We start from the raw sequence: 7,641 nt of genomic DNA on the forward strand, positions 1-7,641 counted from the left end.
CTCAAATATTCTCATAATTTTTGCATAACTCCAACTGGTGAGGTCAAATGTTAAATAAAACAACTCTAAGTGAAGAAAGCACAGAAAATCACTTTAGTTTGTTTTAATCGATATTTTATTTCTTGCAAAGCACTATGGCTGCTTCTAGAAATCGATGATGCAGTGTGGCCTTTGTAGTTCAATTGACTTTCTGCTCCAGAAAGTCTGCATGGCTATTAACTCAAAGTGGAATTAAGATGGAAGAGCTGAACAGTCAGACTTGAATAATCCATACTCGTTTACCACATACCCAAGGGTCTCTGAAAACACTGTGCAGGGTAGGAATGGGTCTGACATCCTCCATATACTATTGACTTGTTGAATCCCAAATTCTTTAATCTGAATAAAAATAGCATTTTTCAATCTCACTGGCATTGGAGAGGTCCAGCCACCACCAAATCAATAATTCCTTAGAGACAGAAGACTGTGCATTAGCTGCACAGAACAATGGTGCACTGGCCAAGATGGAGGAAGAAAAGAAAACATCATTTATATAAATAAATAATTTACACATGGATGTATATTCATGTGTGATACAAATCCAGATAACTAGGATTAAATTTATAGAAACCCTGCCAGAGAAAGAAAAAAAAATAGTTTGACTTGGGAAAGAAGGAGAGACAAGTGCAGCAATCTGCAGCCTCGAGTAAATGTGTAAGCGGAGAGTATGTAGCAGAGGGGCTTGTGCTCAAGCAATGAAAATTCTTGTCCAGTGGAGGTCTGAGACAATGAACAAAAGTGTTAATTGCTCAGATATATCACTGGAACATTCTGTTCAATAGAAAGTTTCCTCTTAAACACTTTTCTCTTTTTTGCTTGGTTTATTGTGCTATTATTGACAAATTGAAATGTGCATATGTGAACTATGTGGGTGGAATCCACAGTCAAGCTGACTCACCAGTACCAATATGTGAGGACATATGAGATACGTCATCATATTTCAGCTGTCTGAGTCTGTCTCCTTAAGTCACTAGCTTTTACACTGTATCTCTACAGTGCCCTCAGACATGAGTTACAACCTTGGATAATTTGAAATACAGCTCTTCCCACACCTCAGGTCCAGGTGAATGCTATTCTAGCTCTGCTCTTAAGACTGACCTGATTTTTAAGATACACCACAAATAACTATGATAACATAACATTTGTCATTCAGTCACTGACTTATTTCACTCACCTAGCTGTAGTTTTCAAAATTGACAAATTTTTTCTTTTCTTTTCAAGGTTGAAAAAAAATTCCACATGTTTCTGTTTCTTTATAAACGTATGTATGTGCAAAATTGGACTTGTTCATCTGTTTGCAGGTGCAGGGGTATGTGTTGGTGCACTTAGAGTTTGGAACTCAATTTTGGGTTGCTATCTTGGGAGCCATCTACATTCTTTTTCCTTTCTTTTTTCTTTTATGTTGATTATATTTGCTCTTTGATAGTTTCACCATGTATATAGCACACCCTGTTTAATCTCATTCTCCCTGACATCTCACATCTTATCCTCATCTGCCAACTCCAACGCCTCCTCATTCCTTCTGGTCCCTTTTCCAAGTTCTTGCCTTTCTGCCTTGTTTGTGAACAACTGATTTTTGTCAGGAATGTCTCTGTGAGAGTAGGTTTGGAACTACCCATTGGAGTCTGCTAGATTCCCTCTTGAGTGTATAACTGGAGATAATGAATATCATTCTTTCAGAATCTATTAGTTGATAATAGTTCAGTGGGGAAGAGCAGCACCTAACAGTCCATGATAGTCTGCTGACAGGCCCAATCTTGTGTAGGACTATCAGGAAAGATCTTATAGTTGCTAGTAAGACAACATTTGCTATGGCTGTCTGACATTCTGAATATAACATTTTCTTCTTACCTTTGGGCTCTTTCATTCTTTCCTCTCTGCTCTCTCCAATTGAATCTTAAGGGAAAGAGTATAAATGTTCCTAAGCCTTAGATGTGTCTGATGAGGACTAAACTATCATTTATTCCAAGCACTATGAATAGCCACAAGACTTCACTTATTACAGAGAACCTTCTCTAACTAATGACAAGAGTAACATTTGTCCATGGGTACAAACATAAATACTTAAGTTACAGTTTGCTTTCATGTCAATTTAGATGAACAACAATAGTCAGTTTCTTCCTAGGGTCTATGGCCTCCTCCACTATGGCTTTCTGACCAAAAACACAATTTCTTGTTTCTTGAAACAGTGATCTTTGCTAACATAGAGCTCGTGAAATAGGGTACACTTCATCACCAGTAGGCCCTAGGGAGTCACCTGCTTCTGCTTCTCACTGCAGGGATAAGAAACGCATGCTGCCCTGGTCAGTTCTTTTTGAATGGGCTTTAGGGGTAAAACTCAGGTCCTCATATTTGTGCTGAAAGTATTTTACTGCCTGAAGCATTTTCCCAGCCCCTTGCCATGCTTTTTGGAACCAACCACATGTTGATGGATGCCAAAGTGTTCCCTTGCATTGAATATTATGAATAGTGCATCAAGAGACTAATTCCTGGATGTGAATGTCTTTTTAATATACCGATTTTATATTCTAAGGATGTACACATGACGGAAGTCATATGAAATGGTAAAAAAAATTGTCAACCATATATCTGAAAGATGTGTCCTAATTTGCTTCTTGCTGTGATATAATAATACTGACAAAGAACAACTTGGAAGGAAAGGATTTATTTGACTTGTAGGTCTAGAAAAGTGGAGGCAGGAACTCAAGGCAAAACCTTTAAGTAAGGACACAAGCAAAAGAATGGAGAAAAGTTCGGCTCCTTTCCTGAGTTGTCCCAGGACCATCTACCCGGGTATCACACTGGCCACAATGATCTCTTTCTACACTGATCAGCAATTAAGAACTTTCCTCACACACTTGCCCACAGGCCAGTCAATGGAGGCAATTCCTCAATGAGGTTCCATCTTCCAAGTTGAAAACTGAAGCTAACTATGTGCAAAATTCCCAAAATATTCAAAACCCAAAGAATTAAAAGCCAGAGTTAAAAAAAAATATTAAGGGGCTGGAGAGATGTGTTGTCGACTTAAAGCACTTGCTGTAGTACTTGGAGACCCAAGTTTGGTTCCCAGAGCTCTTGTTGGGTGGCTTACCTTTAACTTCAACTACAGGAATCAGACACCCTCTCCTGCCCCCACCTGTGCACCTGTCATATCCACAACACAGAGACATGCACATACAAAGAAATAAAATTAAGTTAAAAATCAAGTATTGCAAAACCTGTGATTAGGTTTGAAGAAATATTTCTCAAGAAAAATCTTCAAATGCCCCCAATTGTATGATTTAGGTACCCAGCATCACTGTACCTCCTACATCAAAACCACAATGAAATGCAGTTTCAGACCTGTTTGAAGAGGTAATTTCCAAAGAAAAAAGTAATTACAAGTGTTGGCAAAGATGTAAAGAGATGGAAAATTTTGACATGGCTGTTGGAACATAAATCAGAATAACCACATAGGAAATACAGAAGCTCTTAAATATTACATATATGATTACACACATACACACACACACATATACATACACATACATACTGACATACCTATATGCATATGTCTATACCAGTGTGACCTATTATATACCTATATATAAAATTAATAAATATGTTCCAATATTGAAATAATAGACTAGTGATATTATATATGTGAATAAGTATATGTATAGATTGTGATATGAATTAATATACATTCAGTGTCCATCAAGGCAACAAATTTTAAAACTTTAGATCTAGAAGAAGCTTTAATAAGACTTTCAGTAGCTGTAGAGATTACTCAGTGGTCAAGAGCATTTGTGACACTCTGATGAGGGCCCAAATTCAGATCTTAGCACCCATATAACAAGCTAGGAATCCTGAAAATGGTTGTAACTTGAAATGTGAGGGATCCAACTACTTTGGGCCTCTATATTTGTACAGGCATGGAATCTCTCCCTAGCCTTCTCTGTCTCTCTCTGTCTCTGTCTCTCTGTCTCTGTCTCTGTCTCTGTCTCTCTCTCTCTCTCTCTGTCTCTCTGTTTCTCTCTCTCACACACACAATTGCTTACCCTTGAAGTGTCATATACATACCCACATTAAATAAATCTGATTTTATACCTCTATGTCTACATAAGCCACATTCTCTGGCTATTTCAAAGTAAATAGAGAGATATTGGACAAATCTTAGGGGACGTGAAAGTAGCTAAAGTTGGGTGATACACATGGAGATGTACTACTCAATTCTGTCTATTAATATGCATTTTTAAAGTATTCCTAGTATGGTGATAAATGTAAGGAATGATAGGCTAGTGCTTATTGTAGTTTTCTCTTTTTTATTTGTTTCATGCTTATGTTTTTTTTTCCTCATCATCGGTCAAAAACACATGATTTTCACTGCAGGTGACAGTCTGTGGTGTATAATCTGATCACACTGAACAACTGATATCATTGATGTATTTTGCTACACCAATTCCATCTGCATAAGATCATTCTTCATTGTTGTATGATATTTATGAATTCACTTTAAACACCAATATTATACAAAGTTATTTATCCATATGTTATTTATCTATGGATCATTCAACTGTAAGATAAAGCATTGCATTATATATTACTTAAAACAAAACAAATTCCTGTGCAATACATATTGAAATGCTTTTCTGTGCTTTAATTTTATGTTAACTTTTATCTATTAAAAGCTCTTTCAGTAGGAGTTGACATGCTTTGAATGTACATATAAACATGTAAACATAAATAGGGTTAATTGGTTGTACTGACCCTAAAGAATGTTTCACCTCGTAATCTGATTAAGTGTTGTTGACAGGCAGGGGAGGTGGTGTGGACAGGAGAGTGATTGACCAAGGGACTTAAGCCAGTCATAGCAACACATAATATCCTATTTAAAAAAAAAAAAAAAAGTCTGTGCTTCTATACACGATATCAACCACTGTCCATGAAATACATTTGTCATTTGTGATGCAGTATCTACAGATCTTCCTCTGAGACAGGGTTTCTCTGTATAGCTCTGGCTGTCCTGGAACTCACTCTATAGACCTGGCTGGCCTTGAACTCAGAAATCTGCCTTCCTCTGCCTCCCAAGTGCTGGGATTAAAGGCATGTGCCACCACTGACCAGCCTGAATCTGATTTTTAAGTTGCTATCATGTAATTGTTTATTTTCTGTATATATGGTATTACTTTTACCTAGCTTCTTAATGTTGAAGAATTAAGTCCATGAGAAAATGAAAAGAATTATGGACTGAGTGTCTGTAAGCCCTAATAGTTTATATATGCTCTTTGGTAACTTCCCTCCTTTCTTGACATTTCTACTTGGATGAGTGCCTGGCAAATACAGAAGTGAATGCTCACAGTCATCTATAGGATAGAACACAGGGTCCCCAGTGTAGGAGCTAGAGAAAGTACTCAAGAGCTGAAGGGGCCTACAACCCTATAGGTGGAACAACAATATGAACTAATCAGTACCCCCAGAGCTCATGTCTCTAGCTGCATATGTAGCAGAAGATGGCCTAGTTGACCATCATTGGGAAGAGAGGCCCCTTGGTCTAGCAAACTTTATATGCCCCAGTACAGGGGAATGCCAGGGCCAAGAAGTGGGAGTGAGTGGGTAGGGAAGCAGGGCGGGGGAAGTGTATAGGGGACTTTTGGGATAGCATTTGAAATGTAAATGAAGAATATATCTAATAAAAATTTTAAAAAAATACAAAAAAAGAAAATCACATTATGGGATTAAAGACAAATGAAGAGAATATTACTCAACATAACAAATAACAATGTGTTATCCTAGCCAAAAACAGTTACATTAACTAAGTCATACATTGTGTCTATGTTTAAACTCTTCTAGTTTTCTTCAAAGGGTTTTGTGGTTTTCAGTTCCTATGATCCAAGTTCTAATCATTTTGCTTACTACAGCTCTGGCATTGACCTTCCTGGTAAGCCCAACTTCCAACTCCATGTGTTCTCTCTCTCTCTCTCTCTCTCTCTCTCTCTCTCTCTCTCTCTCTCTCTCATTTTTTTGTCTTAATTTCATGTGTTATGTATTGTTCTGGGATGTGTGTATGTCTGTGGTCTGTGTGTCTCTGTGTGTATACTTGTATGTACATATTTGGGAGTACATCTACAGAAGTGCATATGGAGGACAGAGATCAAAGTGTGTTGCTCCCATCTGTCATGTCCATTTCATCATTTGTTTGAGACAAACTCTTCTGCTGAAGCAGGTACTCACCACCTTGGCTATCCTATATCTTCAAACAACTTAAGAGGATTCTTCTGTCCCTGTTCTCCACTGTTGGGAATTCATATGCCACCAACAAATCTGGCTTTAAAAACATTTGGATACTGGAGATTTAAACTCAGGCTCTCATGCTTACCCAGCAAGTATTTTACCTTCTGTGTCATTGCTTTAGCTCCACCCCAAGCCTGTCTTCTCATAAAATATCCCATGTTGTGGACTTTTCTGAAGATGTCCTTGTGATTATATTTAATTTAATTACTTATTGGCAAAATAATACACAGTTGCTGTGGCATGGGTCTGATTATATCATATCAGGAAACTACATCATATCAATTTCCTCCAGTGTCTAGACTTAAGTGTCTAGTTAGTCAAATGGCTGCTACATCTCACTTATACAGGTAATGCTTACGTCAAAATCAATAATCACCTAGTAAGAAACATTTTAAGAACTTGTCAGTGTCTTCTTTCCCCCAAAAGTGCTACTCAATGGTTTCAACTTTCATTCCTACCCTCTGTTCTTATGCTTACATATTAACATATACATATACACAAACATAAGTATACATACATTTAGCATACACATGGAGAAACACACAGAATGTTGTGTCAAACATGACAATAGCAGCAGCAAGGTTGACGGGATCAATGCAGATGTTGAGACATTGGATCAGCAACTCTAAGATACATCTTCACAACAAAGCTGGAATCTTGTGAAGACAAAAAAGTTTGTCTCAGAATGAGCAATGCAAATCAGCTTGTTCTGCTGCCACGTAGGAGCATGCAGTGGCTAAAAGTACCAGACAACCTCATAGTAAAAAGGAAGTTCTGAAATGAACTAATCACTACTTAACTTCCTCTGCATGTGGAATCCTGGCACCAACTTATCACTCTGAGGAATTTGTCAAGTTGGATATTTTGTACATAGTTGTAAAGTTTCATAACATGCATCAGTTAGGTTTTCAGAACCAAGTTCTATGTAAATTTGGCATGTATTCACAAATTTTCATCTGCTTTGAGAAAATAAAAGTCTAATTAAATTAATTAGTCCAGATATAGACAGCGTCTAGTTTTATTGATGACTCATACTGCATATGTTCAGTAAACAGCACTTCCTCTAATATAACATAGGCTATAGAAACTCTAAAGTATGAATATACACAAGAACTAAGTTGGGAAAATGAGATTGAGCTGAACAAATAAGTCAACAATGAGAAAAACTGCTGTGTCACTATTATGACTCCACTGGGTATGTACAAGAGCAGTAAGCCACCTAAGTCATCTTAGGTACCTACCAGGCTTTCTGGTACCAAACATCTTAATTAGGCAGGGAGAGAGAGAGAGAGAGAGAGAGAGAGAGAGAGAGAGAGAGAGAGAGGGAGG

This window comes from Mus caroli, chromosome 18 (assembly GCF_900094665.2).
Source record: "Mus caroli chromosome 18, CAROLI_EIJ_v1.1, whole genome shotgun sequence".
NCBI classification, from domain to species: domain Eukaryota; kingdom Metazoa; phylum Chordata; class Mammalia; order Rodentia; family Muridae; genus Mus; species Mus caroli.